Raw genomic sequence first — 15,503 nt, 5'->3', positions numbered from 1 at the left:
TCAGAATCCAACAACCCTGCTTGAAAAAGCCAACATGGTGGGAGATATGCCCGATGAAGAATTTTATATTGCATTTCCCTTAGGTTAGCAGCCTCTGTTAACTCAGGTATGCGCTTGAAAGATCCCAAGCCCGAGAACTCCGCCAGGGTGGGCAAGTCAGCCCTCCAGCCCGCGATCGGAGGAGGACAAAATGTCCTCGTTTGAGCTTGGCAGTGCCTTCCGGAAGCAAGACACACCCACCTTCCCCTCCAAACCTTTTTTAAACCCAGCTACACTAACTGCACTAACCACATCCTCTGGCAACAAATTCCAGAGCTTAATTGTGCGTTGAGTGAAAAAGAATTTTCTCCGATTAGTCTTAAATGTGCTACTTGCTAACTTCATGGAATGCCCCCTAGTCCTTCTATTATCCGAAAGTGTAAATAACCGAATCACATCTACTCGTTCAAGACCTCTCATGATTTTAAGCACCTCTATCCTATCCCCCCCTCAGCCTTCTCTTCGCCAAGCTTTTCCATCCCCTTTATCATTTTGGCTGCCCTTCTCTGTACCTTCTCCATCGCAACTATATCTTTTTTGAGATGCGGCAACCAGAACTGTACACACACAGTACTCAAGGTGCAGTCTCACCATGAAGCGATACAGAGGCATTATGACATTTTCCGTTTCATTAACCATTCCCTTCCTAATAATTCCTAACATTATGTTTGCTTTTTTGACTGCTGCAGCACACCAAGCTGATGATTTAAATGTATTATCAACTATGACACCCAGATCTTTTTCCTGGGTGGTAGCTCCTAATATGGAACCTAATATTGTGTAACTACAGCAAGAGTTATTGTTAGCTAAGTGTGTGGAAAAGGTAGTACAAATACAGTTAACGGATTATATTGATAACTATTTTATATTCTTCACAATTCGTATTTAGAACATTTTTTAAAACTGAGCAACTTTTAATTTCTTTAACCAATACTATTCTTAGAGGTATGAACTCTGGTCAATCCTACTGTTTGGTTATGTTAGATATTTTAGCAGTGTTTGATATCGCTACTCCAATTTCCAACAGCCTGTCAATTAAAATACTATGATTATCAGAAAAAACTATCTTGGTTTAGGTCTTATTTGAGTTATATATGGTTAAGATGGGGATTTTTAAGTCAGACAAAATATCTCTTGATTCTGGAGTACCTCAAGGTTCATCTTTATCAGCAACCTTATTTAAATTTATACATGCTGCCCCTTTGTAAACTTTTATCAGGTTTAGGGATTATGCATTATATTTATGCTGACGATGTACAAATGCTATTACCAGTATTAGATTCGGTGGAGAATACTTATATATTTCTAATATGTAAGTACTTATATATTAGTAAATATATTATATATTAGTATATTAGTAAATATATTAGTACATATATTAGTAAATATATTATAATATATTAGTAAATATAAAATACTTATATATTAATATATTTCTAATATATAAGTATCCCCAAGTTAGATATACCTTGTTGTAATGTAACTTTTAAGGTTCTATGCACATGTTCAATATTCTGTTTCCTTTTTCACACCCCCTGTTATCTGTAAACCGGCATGATGTGATTTTATCATGAATGCCGGTATAGAAAAACTTTAAATAAATAAATAAATAAAATAAATAATAATTTCAATGACCTCTATCCAACAATTGCTGGTACATCTGAAATTAGCATAAAATCATCAAAAGATGGAAATAGTGTTTTTAAGCAATAGATTAAACTAGAATGTAATAATGAAGCACAGAGTTGGTAAAACAAATCTTAATCTAGTTAATTCTGCTCGGGATTTGGGTTTGATTGATTATTGACAGTGAGTTAAACATGAAGAATTACATTAGTTGATTAGAGATGGTTTTAATAAATTACATATTATAAAAAAATTGAAACACTTCTATATCATAACAATTTTAGCACATTACTACAGTCATTGATATTCTCAAAACTGGACTATTGTGATGCTCTACTTTTGGGTCTTCCGAATAATTCTTTTAGACTGCTCCAACCATTACAGAGTGCTGCGGCTAGAGTCCTAACCAATGTTAAAAAATCTGATCATATTAACCGACCTTGATGGAATTGCATTGGTTGTTGATAAAATTTAGAATTGAATACAAAGTTCTCTGTCTAATACATAAAGCACTAAATAATGAAAAAACAGAATGGCTAAATGCAGCCCTGTGGATTCATACTTCGCAGCATAATCTACGATCAGCAAACAAAGGTTTTTTAAGTATTCCTTCAGTCAGGTCTGCGCATTTGAGTAAAGTCACGGAAAGAGCACTATCCTTGGCAGGACCGAAACTTTGGAATTCCATTCCAATTGAGTTAAGATTACAGTCAAATTACCAAACTTTTAAAAAAGCATTAGAAACCTGGTTATTTAGAAGAGCATTTGGAGAGGAAGCATCATAAAGTATTTTAAACAATGTTATGTTTTTTTTATTAGAGGAGTCATGCTAGGAGAAAAGGAGGTTTTTATGTTAATTGCTATCTTTTATGAACTTTTATGGTAGATATTTCTTGTTTTAATTTCATTTGTATTTTATATTTTAATTGTTTTATTTTAAATGTTTTTTTTAATTCAATGTTTTATTTGATGTTATTTATATTGATGCTGTAAACCATTATGATTATTATGCAGAATATAGATATACAAAATAATATAAATAAACAAATGGTACTAACTCAGGTGGCACTGGCTGTGCAGTCTGCTGTAATCAGACCACCTCCATTGTCACCAGTACTTCTTAAGATGACCCCTGGAGAAGACCCCGACTGTTTCCTGAAGAACTTTGAACAAACAGCTCGACTGACAGAATGGCCAGAAGACAAATGAACTATCTATCTGGTGAACCTACTTACTGGAAGTAGTCAAGTGGCCTTTCAAACCACCAGTCTGGTGAGAAGAGCGCTATATGCTAAAGTCAAAACAGTCATCCTAGAGAGGGCAGGATCCACCCTGGAAGCCCTCAGACAGCGATTTTGACGAGAAGTCCTTCAACCAGAGCAAAACCCTTGGATCTTTTTCCATAACCTAAGGTTGCAACCTGGAAGCGTTTACGCTCAGAAAAGAAGAATGGGGTGGAGGTAACCAAATCAGTTTTGCTGGAACAATTCCTAGCTGGCATGAATCATCAAGGGCTTAGGGGAGACCACCCGAACCAGGTAGAGGATACTGGAGCCCTAAGGGCAGGAGGCTGTGATAGCTGGGGACCTTTTGCCTCAACTGCAAACACCAATGGTACTGCCATGTTTCAGCTGCGGGGAGCCATTTTGCATGAGACTGCACCCAGAGAGAAGATAAGTCAATGGACGTTAATGCCGTGGTTCCACACTTTTTAAAATTTTGTGGATGTCCTCAGCCAGGGAGTCTCTACTTTTATGATTGTTGTTGAACTAGATAGTGTTCCAACCCTGGCAATAGTGGACTCTGGGAGCGTAAAATCACCAATTCAAAGAGTTAGTTAAGCAGGTCCAGACTGATGACAGAACCATGACCCTAGCATGCATCCACAGAAACCAAAAGCAATATCCAACAAACCATGTACAACTGAAGACCCTGGTTGGCCAAAACAAGACAGAAATGGTATTTCTTCTTTGGCTTCCATATCCAGTATTGATAGGATGGGACTGTCTGAATTTCAAAATCCTGTGGAACTAACTCACGTCCAATTCTCTTATACCTAGCAATGAACTGGCATTTCCAGAACTCTTCCCTTTAGAAGATCCCAACCTGTATTGTAAAGTTTCTAAGATGCCTAAATCCTAGAGTCAATGTCGACAAGAAAAATATAGCTATGCTACAAATTCTGTGGCCAATAGGGAGGATGGGTCAGAATCAGAGGAAGAGTAGCCACCTAACCAGAACATCATACCCAATTCCTTTGAGTGGGAAAATGGGCGTAACCTAGGGAATTTCAGATGGGCCCAAAGGGAGGATGAGACCTTTATCTCTGAGGGTGGATGGGAAGCTAATCCCTGGAGCAGGAGTTATGGATCCTATTGCCCCATATTTTGTAATGAAAAGAGAACTACTATACCGGGTAACACAAAGGAAATTTGGAAGGAGAAGTGATAGAACAACTCCCATGTCCTATTGCCATAGGGGTCACCTGGGAGGAAAAAACAGAGAGAGAATATTAGCATAGTTATTTTGGCCTGGCATACACCAACAGGTCTAGGTATTTTGTCAGTCCTGCTCGATGTGCCAATTAACCAAATCTGCCAGGGTACAGCCAGCGGCCCTTACACCAATGCCAATTATAGAGACCCCATTTGAATGGGTGGGCATGGACCTAGAAAGGCCTTTAAATAGATCTTCCTGAGGAAATATATACATCTTAGTTATTCTTGACTATGCCACCAGATATTCAGAAGCAGTATCTTTATGGAACCTGATGGTGGTGACTGCCTTAATGGGGTTCCCCCCCCCCCCCCCCCAATTTGGGCTACTCAAGGAAATCTTAACTGATCAAGGAACCCCTTTTGTTTCCAAAGTAATGAAACAGCTCTGCACCTTGCTCAAGGTAAAAACGTTTTACCTCGGTATTTCATCCACAGATGGATAGCCTTGTGGAGCTCAAACAAATATTGAGACAATTTATGGTAGAAGACGGCAAGAACTGGGACTCATTGCCATTTTTCACCTTTTGAGATACTGTATGGAAGGAGACCGAGGGGAATCTTGGACATAGCTTACGAAACTCGGGATGAAGAGTCTAACCTGGAGCAAAACCCAGTCAACTACGTTATCCAGGTGCAAGAATGACTAAAGAAGGCTGGGGAGGCCGCCCACCTATGCCTCAAAAAGGCTCAGACAACCCGAGCCAGAGGATAACAAAAAGTATTCCAAACAGGGGACTAAAACCAAGCTGTTAGCCTGCTAGCAAGGCCCTTGTGAAGTTTTAGAGAGAAGCGGGCCCATGGACTATAAAATAGGCTGGATAAGCAGAAGAAAATTCAGATCTATCGCGTAAATCTCCTGAAGAAATGGGAAGCACTCATGTGCAGAGTGGTGCAAGAAGAAGAGTTTGGTCCCGAGGTCGGACTTGAGGTGGACCAAACCCAGATTCCTTTCAGAGAGCAACTCTCCACGGATCAGACAGCCACCTTAAATCAGCTAGTGCAGTGGTTCTCAACCCTGTCCTGGGGACCCCACAGCCAGTCGGGTTTTCAAGATATCCACAATAAATATGCATGAGAGAACATTTGCATGCACTGCATGCAAGTGCATGCAAATGTTCTCTCATGCATATTCATTGTGGATATCTTGAAAACCCGACTGGCTGTGGGGTCCCCAGGACAGGGTTGAGAACCACTGAGCTACTGGAATAAAACAGGGAAATCTTCTGGAACCTACTGAGTTGAACCCACCTTTTATTTTATTTATCAATTTTTCTATACCGTCGTTCAGACATGCCATCACAACGGTTTACATTTTTAGAAGAGATACATACTTTTTTAGAAATACACATTGAAATATAATTCAATGGTAATGATATAGTATAAGGTAATGCATATATGAGGAGGAGGAGACAAAGTGGATGGAAGGAGAAGAATGGTTTAACATATAGAAATATGATACAAGGTAAAAATCTGATACCTTGTGCAGCATGACATTATTACGCCTCCTGGAGTTGTCATGTAGGAAAGGCCCCATCCGATTCTTCAGGTCAGACACCGTGTCACTGAGACCAAAGTGAAAGAGATGCTCCAACATGGAGTTATAGAGGAATTTAACAGTAACTGGTACTCACCCATAGTATTGGTGCCGAAGCCAGATGGGAGCATCAGGTTTTGCATTGACTTTAAAAAGGTCAACTCGACGCATACCCAATGCCTCGAGTAGATGAGCTGTTTGAGCTTCTGGGATCACCCTAGTTCATTTCTACCCTGGACCTTACAAAAGGGTGCCTCTCACACCAGCAGCAAAGGAGAAGTCTGCATTCTCGATGCCAGAGGGACTTTTCCAATTCACCGTCCTCCCTTTTGGACTCTATAGTGCACCCACAATGTTTCAGCGCTCGGTTGACCACCTGCTCTGCCACATCAAGGTTACACAGTCATCTACTTAATTAATTAATTAATTAAACATTTTTTCTAGACCGACATTCATTGGGAGCATCACATTGGTTTACATGGAACATAACAGTAGCATTATAGGGCTATACAGAGAACTGAGAAATAAAACAAACTAGTATCTTGCATCAGGGATAATAATAATAACGTAACTTGGAAAGGAAAACAATATAACTTAAACCAGGGATAATAAGCGATATACAATATAGTGCAATGAAAACAGGAGAATAATTACTATAGTTTGGTTTATACATTAAAAATGTATCAGAGATGAAAGAGAATAGATATTAGAACGAAATAGCCTAGGTTTAGTATGAGGTGGAAGGGTGTGGGTGGGCAGTGAGCAGAAAGAGATTATAATTTGATTAGATAGATGGGAGGGAGAATGATATCATGGTGCACAGCTCAAATTGGAAGACACATCGAAGCCAATTCCAGGCCATGCTAACAAGTCTGAGGAAAGCAGAACTGACGACCAACCCTGAGAAGTTCTTGCTGAAGAAAGCCCCACAGAAGGTCCAATGGTCAGCTGAAGCAGGAGCGGCTTTCCAAAGCCTCTTCATTTCCGCCAGTTGCTTAGCGAGAATATTTTACCGTTCTGCAATTTTTTTCTTACCAGCACTATAGGAAATAATATGCCCTCTCAGTACTGCTTTAGCACCATTCCAGTATGTCAGAGCCATTTATAGCTGGGGTTGCATTTCCTGCACTATAATCTTTGTCATAATATAACCATGAAGAGAATTTCCATCTCATATTTCCTATTTTTGTATCCGCAAAACAACATGGAATGATCAGCAAATGATACCTCTCGTATCTCATTATGTTTGATTTTATCAAACCATCTTTCTGTAACCAAAAAGTAGTCTTGAGAACATATGGTGAGTATTAGAATCCAACTCCTCCATTTGTAGTAAATGCAGGAATCCACCAATTCCAATTCCCGTGCTAAGAACTTGATCCCCATATTCTGTTGATTTTTCCTGGGCTGTTTAGCAGGTTTGCAGTCTACTAAAGGATTGTCTGTGTTATTAAAATCTCCACCCAAATGCAAATATGATCTTCCCAACATGTCAATTTAGCTACCAAATTGGAGGAAAAAAAACCTGTGTGAATACTTATTAGGGGTATAAACATTGATTAACATTACTTTGTCATCATACAGTGTACCCAAGACAATAACATATTGACCATCTACATCTGTAAAATTAAGTTCACAAATAAAGGGTAAGCTTTTGTTATATTAATTAACAACCCCCCTCTGGATGAAAAGGATGAGAAATAGCAGTTTCCCACCCAGTCCCTGCACAACTTGACGTGCTCTAAATTAGACAAGTGTATTTCTCGGAGAAAGGCTATGTCCGTTTTCATTTTTTTCAAATCTGTTATCACTTTTTTACGTTTTATAGTGCATGCAGACCATCCACATTGAGGGATCTAAAATGGACTATTACTATGATATCTTTTTATTTTGTTAAATTCTTAGAAAGTACTCAGCCCATTTACAGTGGTCAGAACCCCCCAGCTAGGTCCCCCACTTTAAGAACTCTGCACTCTAACACTTTTCACAAAATACAAGTACGGTAATAAAAAAAAAATTAGAAAACTCTGTTCCTGCATTATCATCTATTACAATCATACACCAACATGCACACCCATTCACACCATTTGCCATCAAAGTCTTTAGTCTTTTGACCAATTTTCCCGATTTCCATCTCCCCAGTGGTTCGGGAATGAAAACTCTCAATGCCGCGATGGTTCCTCTCAGTGTCCAGTGCTCTTCCACCCACCAATCCTGGAGATCTCCTGAATCCAACAAGAAACATGTTAACAGTAGTTGTACATCCAAACCTCTCATGCATGAATAAGCGAGAACTAGCAGATGCCATATTAAAAACGGAAAAACTAAAACCTCCACAATCCCTTGCAAGCCCTTGCAAAAAAAGGGCAACTCCACTGTCTCTTTCTTGGCAATTCCAAAAATCTTGTGGCATCCAACTGAATTATTCAACTGAATTTTTTGAAAATGTTGTTTAAGTATCTCTCTCTTCCAGCTGCGCCATAAAACTCTGCACCTCTTTGCTCACGCATATTATTCTGGATCCACCCTGATGGTAAATCTTCAATCGCGCTGGGAACTGTAGTGAAAATTAGATTCCCGTTTATACAACTGGGGTACAGTAAGGGGAAGCTCTTTTCTGACAGCCACTACGTTTGAGGAAAAATCCAGGAAAAGTAACATTTTTTTTTATTATCATAGAGAAGCTTTTGGCTGTTTCCATAAGCTGCAAAGATCTTTTCTTTGTTAGTAAAATTCAAAATTTGTACTATTATTCTTCTGGACTTACCCTCAGGCTCACCCATTAGACGTACTTGATGTGCACATTCCACTATGATTTTTCTAACTTGCACACTCACACCAAGAGTGCCTTGAAGCCATACTTCACAAAAACTCAGGAGGCCCTCTGCATGTAACTGTTCCAAGATACCCACTATTCGTAGGTTATTTCTTCGACTCCGACTCCTATTTTCCAATTCATCTATCATTTTGGCAAGGCTTTTATTCTGTGCCTGCAGTACCACTACAGAATTATCTAAACTTTCAAGATGGAACTCGTGCGTCAACACCTTTTCCTTCACCTTTGAGAATGAGGCTCCATAGGTTTCACATGTCTCCTTTAGGTCATCTACTGATTATTGTAGCTTCTTAAGTTGTTCCATAACTGTGGCAGACACCGCTTTAGTTAGGTCTCTAATAACAGCTTCAGTTAGACCCTCTGATGTGAATGTAAGCTCAGGTGCCATTTTTTCCTCTGTTGCAGGACTCGCTTTTTCTATCTCTGTTCTCCACATTCGAGTGGACATATCCTCATTTAAATGAAATACAAATTTGGCCATGTATTCACAAATGCACAGCATTGAAATCTATTTTGAAAAATTAGAGGCTTAGCCAAGATTGATTATAGATTCCCTGGTGGATCCACCGGAGCAGGTGGTGTTTTCTTCCTAACTTGGTGACATCATCACCATAAGTTCCAGTGTAGGAGAGATGCTGGCCATCCGTCACCTATGACATCAGGGTCACTTTTTCATCTCTGACCACTTCAGTGCTTTCATCAGCTAGGGGCTTTTCAAAGCTTTATACCTACACCTAGCCCATAGCTAAGAATATCTTGCTTCGCTCACTTACATTATTTCCGTTTAGCTGCAGATTCTGATCAGTTATCAGAGGCTGTACAAATGCCGCAGCCTTAAGCAATTAATATTTTCTGACCTACTTCATTTTAACCCTTAGCAAGGTCTAATTCTATCACAGTGTAAGATTGCAAGGACAAATAGTATAACACCAGGTCTAAAGAGTCAACTGACCCTTGAATCTGTTCAACAGTTCCCTCCTTTTTATGCTTTTTGGACTAGCAATGCCTAGGCCTAAGTCAACGCCACCCAGAAAAAATACATTAATTCAAACCTATAAGGCACTGCTGAGTTTCTTTAGCCTTTAGGGCATCTTCAGATGATTCAGAGTTGAAGGTCGGATGGGTCATCTTGGCTATAATGTTTGACTGAGTTACTGTCTTCCTGTAGATGGAGTGAAAGTACTGAACACAAAAACAAAGGCATAGCAATAACAACCATATAATAACAACAACAAAAACAAAAGAGGCAATTTTGTTTTCTAGGCCTCCAAACCAAGAACCTATACCTAAAAGATCCCAATCCCATCATATTAGCAGGGAGATTGAATTCATGCACTTGAAGATTGGTGATGGAGTCTGGATTTGTCAATGTAAGCACAGCATGATGTTTAATGAACTGACAGACACCTTCTTTCTCAGCTAACATATCCAAGGCCATTATATTATTCGGGATGACTCCTGCCAGGGAAGAGATCTCTTGCTGGAGTGAGGAGCAGTCCTTGATTTATTTCAGTAGCAAGGAATTCAACTGTGGAGGAGAGGTTTTTGACAGAAATCCATAGACGTAGATGTGTCCAGCTAAGGTCTCTTTAATAATAGCTGAACGCAGGCTCACTTTAAAGTATTAGATAGTTAAGAAAAGGTTAAGAAAAGGTTCATGATGGTAGCCAATTTTTGGGTATTCTTATCTTTTAATCCCTTCAGTAAGGAAGTGTGGCAGACATTCAGCGAGCAAGATGAAGAGCTCATAGCTGTAAGGATCTGTGACACTTCCACCTGAGAAATGACCTGAAAACTTATCCCATACGGGCTTAAAACTATCCAAAGAATGTAAAGCCCAGCAATCACTAATGGGAAGTGTAGAACAGATTTTGGCAACGTTTTAGGTAATGTGATCCATGAAACTTTTACAGGAAAATGACTCAAAGTTGCCTAGACTGAGAGAAAACTGAATAATTAGACAGTGCCAACTGCTGATTAATAAGTGCATCAGAGTCAAGATTCAGAAATACAAAAAACCTCAGGTTGGCTATCGTGCAATAAATCAGCAATAACATCAACTTTATGCTTAATAGCTTGAGCATTAATTCAAAATAAAGAAAGACAAAGAAAAGAAAGTTGAGACAAAGAAGCAGAGAGGAGTGTTTAGGTAAAAGGGGCACAGCCATATTAATACACTTATGATGATAGAATGCAAGATCACTTTATTGATCCATTCCTGTTATAGCAGGAATGGGAGAAAAGGTAGAGAGGGGAAAAAGTATTCCAACCAAATATAGGTGAATATAAAATAAAATCAATTATCAGAGCTCCTTAGTTCTGCTCCACCGTGCGTGCGTATGGCAAAGAGAATGCATGCCTCGGCATCTGGGCTTTATGCAAATCACCAATGTCGTCACCTGGGGGAAGGGCTCAAGCCCCTTGTGTTGTGACCGCCGGTCGCGGCGAACCACAACTGGGGGGCCAGTCACTCACCTCCGCTTCATCGGGGCCGTCGTCGAAGGCTGCCACCGAGGCAGCGTTGCTGCCTTCCAAGATGGCCGCCGCATCTTCGACGCCCCCTGAGGTTCTCTTAGGCCCGCGCGGGCAGCTAGTGCCCGGCTTTAAAGGAACCCCTACAGGAAGTAGGGGGTTCCTTCTTGTTGTCTCCAGCTTCCCTGCACTACTTAAGGCAAGGTCTGGGGCCTCAGACCTTGCCTCGGCTTCGTGGCTCCAGTGTTGTTTGGTTCCGGTTCCTGCTTGCTTCTGTGTTTGATCCCTGGACTGGCTTTCGTTCCTGTTTGGCGCCTGACTTCTGGATTGGCTGCGGACTCTCATTGTTTCTGGACTCCTGGACTGGCTGTGGTTTCTTCTGGCTCTTGACCCTGGACTGGCTGCGGATTCTTCTGGCATTATACCCCTGGACTGGCTGCGGAGTGAGTGGGCTCTGATTCTCTGGACTACTTTGTTACTTCTTCAGTTTCCACGACCTGCTGGAGGCGCCAGCTTCAGTTTCACGACCCACCGGAGGTGCTCATCTCTATTCGCTCGACCTGCTGGAGGCGCCAGCTATCTGGACTAAACAACCTGCAGGAGGCGCCTGCATCCAGATATTCTTCTAGTACCTCCAGGAACATTCGAGATTGACCTCGCCCACCGACGAGGGGTCTACATTCCTCGCCGGACCAAGGGTCCATCTCTCTAGTCATAACAGTAAGCCGAGCCCATGGACCCGGCCGAGGCCTCCGCCCTGAGAGCAGTTCCCGGGTTGGCTCAGAGGATCATGGAGCAACAGAGCAAGCTAGAATCCATGGCTGCCTCAATAGAACGCCTCAACGCCCGGCTGGACGCTGTAGTCGCAACACAGTCTAGTCCTCCGGCTCCCATTCCTCAGCCAGTACCAGCTCCGTCTGTTACTCAGAGCTATCATCCGCCTGTTCTTCCTTTATCCACGCCACCCCGATATGGCGGGGATCCTCGTCAATGCTTGGGGTTCCTGGATCAGTGCAGCATGCATTTTCGCCTTCAACGAACTCTGTTCCCGGATGATATAACAAAGACTACTTATATTCTTTCTTTACTTGAGGGTAAAGCCCTGACCTGGGCATCCCCGCTTTGGCAGCGCTCAGATCCAGTACTGCAGGATTTATCACGATTTCTTGAACTGTTCCGGATTGCCTTTAAAGAACCAGGGAAGCAAGCGGCTGCCAGTACGGATCTGTTACATATTCGACAAGGAGGACGGTCTATTTCAGATTACAACATCGAGTTTCGGACTTTGGCTATGGAACTCTATTGGGAAGAACCCGTTCTACGATCAATTTATCTAGAAGGACTATCTGCCAGAATCAAGGACGAGTTAGCCGCTCGTGAACTTCCATCCTCTTTAGACGCAGTCATCGAAATAGCTTCCAGAATCGACCGACGGTTACAGGAAAGAGCCCGAGAGACTTTGGGATCCCGAAGGCGCCCGGCTACCTCTTACATTCTGCCTTTCACCTCTGCTCCACCAAGAGAACCCGCTGTTTCTGAGGGACCTGTGGCTGAACCCATGCAATTGGGCCGTGGACCCCTAACTCCTGAAGAATGTCTGAGATGTCGCAAGGCGGGTCTTTGTCTTTACTGTGGAGGAGCTGGCCATCGTATTGCCACATGCCCTATTCGGCCGGGAAACTCCAAAGCCTAGGGTGCTCAGGGGGAGTCACTCTAGGTCTCGCCTCCCCATCTCCCCCACTCACTGTACAAGTCAATCTGGACATCAACGGACGTGTATTCAACACTTTGGCTTTAATAGACTCTGGTGCAGGGGGAGAATTCATACTACAGGAATTAGTGGATCAGCTCCAGATTCCCACTCAGCTCTGCTCCACGCCTTTGATCATTTCTTCCATCCATGGGGAACCATTACCTGGAAGAATCACACATCACACTGTACCCGTAACCTGCCATATTGCACCTGATCATACTGAACAAGTCATCTTCTATGTCCTTAGCAAGGCCATCCACCCGGTTGTGCTTGGGATTCCATGGCTTCAACGCCACAATCCACAATTCGACTGGGCATCTTTGAAGATTACCCAATGGGGACCCAGATGCCATGAGACTTGTTTGCAGAGATCTACTTCCGATTCTAGCCTCATCTGCACTTCGGTACTGCAGAGACTACCCCCTCAGTATGCGCAATTCACAGACGGTTTTTCCAAAGAGGCCGCGGATATTCTACCTCCGCATTGAGAATTCGACTGTGCTATCCGATTGATTCCAGGATCCACTCCGCCGCGGGGTAGAGTTTATCCTTTATCTGCCATAGAGACACAGGCGATGTCTGAATACATCCAGGACAACCTACAGAAGGGGTTTATCCGCCAATCCAACTCTCCTGCGGGGGCAGGTTTTTTTTTTTGTTGAAAAAAAAGATGGGACTTTACGTCCTTGTATTGACTTTCGTGGTCTAAATGCTATTACGGTCAAGGATCGCTATCCTCTACCTCTTATTGCTGAACTGTTCGATCGTCTGCAAGGAGCTCAAATCTTCTCCAAATTGGATCTGCGGGCAGCGTACAATTTGGTCTGGATCCGGGAGGGAGACGAGTGGAAAACAGCATTCAACACCAGAGATGGACACTACGAATATTTAGTTATGCCTTTTGGTTTAACTAATGCCCCTGCTGTTTTTCAACATTTCATTAATGAGATTTTTCGGGACTTACTATATAACTGTGTGATTGTTTATCTTGATGATATTTTGATTTTCTCCAGGGACCTACAGACGCATCGCCAATATGTGACACAAGTTCTTCAACGTTTAAGGGAACATCAACTATATGCCAAACTGGAGAAATGCATTTTTGAAGCTGAGTCACTACCTTTTCTAGGTTATATTGTTTCAAACCAAGGGTTCGAAATGGATCCAACCAAAGTGAAGTGTATAAAAGATTGGCCCCAACCCAATGGGCTACAAGCTCTTCAACGTTTCTTAGGCTTCGCCAATTATTATCGCCATTTTATCAAGAATTTTTCCAAACTGACGGCACCATTATGTGCACTTACTCGTAAAGGGGTCAACATCAAAACCTGGCCGGTAGAAGCGACTGAAGCTTTCCAATATCTTAAAGACGATTTTTTGCGGTGACCCTGTCTCCGCCATCCAGATCCTAGACATCCGTTCACGGTAGAGGTAGACGCTTCTTCAGAGGGGGTTGGAGCAGTTTTGAGTCAGAACATTGCTGGCGGGAAATTCCACCCTTGTTCCTATTTTTCAAAGAAATTTTCTCCTGCAGAACGCAATTATTCCATCGGCGATAAAGAACTGCTAGCTATTAAACTTGCATTCGAAGAATGGCGGCAGTGACTAGAAGGAGCTCAGCATCGGATAACAGTCTTCACGGACCATAAAAACCTGACGTATTTACAACAAGCCCACCGCTTGAATCCGCGACAAGCTCGCTGGGCACTATTTTTTACACGTTTCGACTTCGAATTAAGATACCGTCCAGCAAGTAAGAATATTAAGGCCGACGCTTTATCACGGTCCTTTATCTCCGAAGATATGGAAGAACCCTTACAATACATCATTGACCCTGCCCGTGTCATTCTTTCAGCAACTTTCACAGTTCCTGTCGGTAAGACCGTGGTACCCAAGAGACTCCGTAACAAAATTCTTAAGTGGGGACACGACTCTCAGTTGGCGGGGCATCCGGGACGCAAACGCACTCTGTCCTTGCTTCAACAACACTATTGGTGGCCAGGGATGCGCAAGGACATTCAAGCATACGTTGACTCCTGCCCTGTTTGTGCGCAGCACAAAACTCCTGCTGGAAAACCCTGGGGTCAGCTGCAACCACTTCCTACACCCACAAGACCTTGGACACACGTCTCCACCGATTTTATTGTGGACCTCCCAGCTTCTGAAGGACATACGGTAATATGGGTGGTAGTTGATAGATTCTCCAAAATGGCTCACTTTACGCCATTACCTGCCCTTCCCTCTGCTCCTCAATTGGCACAGCTCTTCATGGCACATATTTTTCGTCTCCATGGCATACCCCAGCACATCACGACCGACCGTGGGTCCCAATTTACGGCTCGATATTGGCAAAGTCTTTGTACCAAGTTTCAGATTACACTAGACCTTTACCACGGCTTTCCACCCCCAGGCTAATGGGCAGGCAGAGAGAACGAATCGAGCCCTGAAACAATTCCTGCGCTCTTACGTCAACTCCCGACAGGATGACTGGGTGGCCTTGCTGCCGTGGGCAGAGTTCTCTCACAATTTCCATTCTTGTACTTCCACTGGATCCTCTCCATTCCAAATAGTCTTCGCTCATCAACCGGCTCCACCAGTACCATTACCTCTGCCGGTCTCTTCTCCAGCGGCCCAGCTCACTGCCATCCACTTTAAAAAACTTTGGACTCGTACGCAACTAATGCTACGGAAGGCAGCCCGGACCGCTAAGAAATTCGCTGACCGACATCGGAAACCCGCACCCTG

This window comes from Rhinatrema bivittatum, chromosome 19 (assembly GCF_901001135.1).
Source record: "Rhinatrema bivittatum chromosome 19, aRhiBiv1.1, whole genome shotgun sequence".
NCBI lineage: Eukaryota > Metazoa > Chordata > Amphibia > Gymnophiona > Rhinatrematidae > Rhinatrema > Rhinatrema bivittatum.
The sequence above is the reverse complement of the archived record's forward strand: the minus strand, read 5'-3'. Positions refer to the sequence as shown.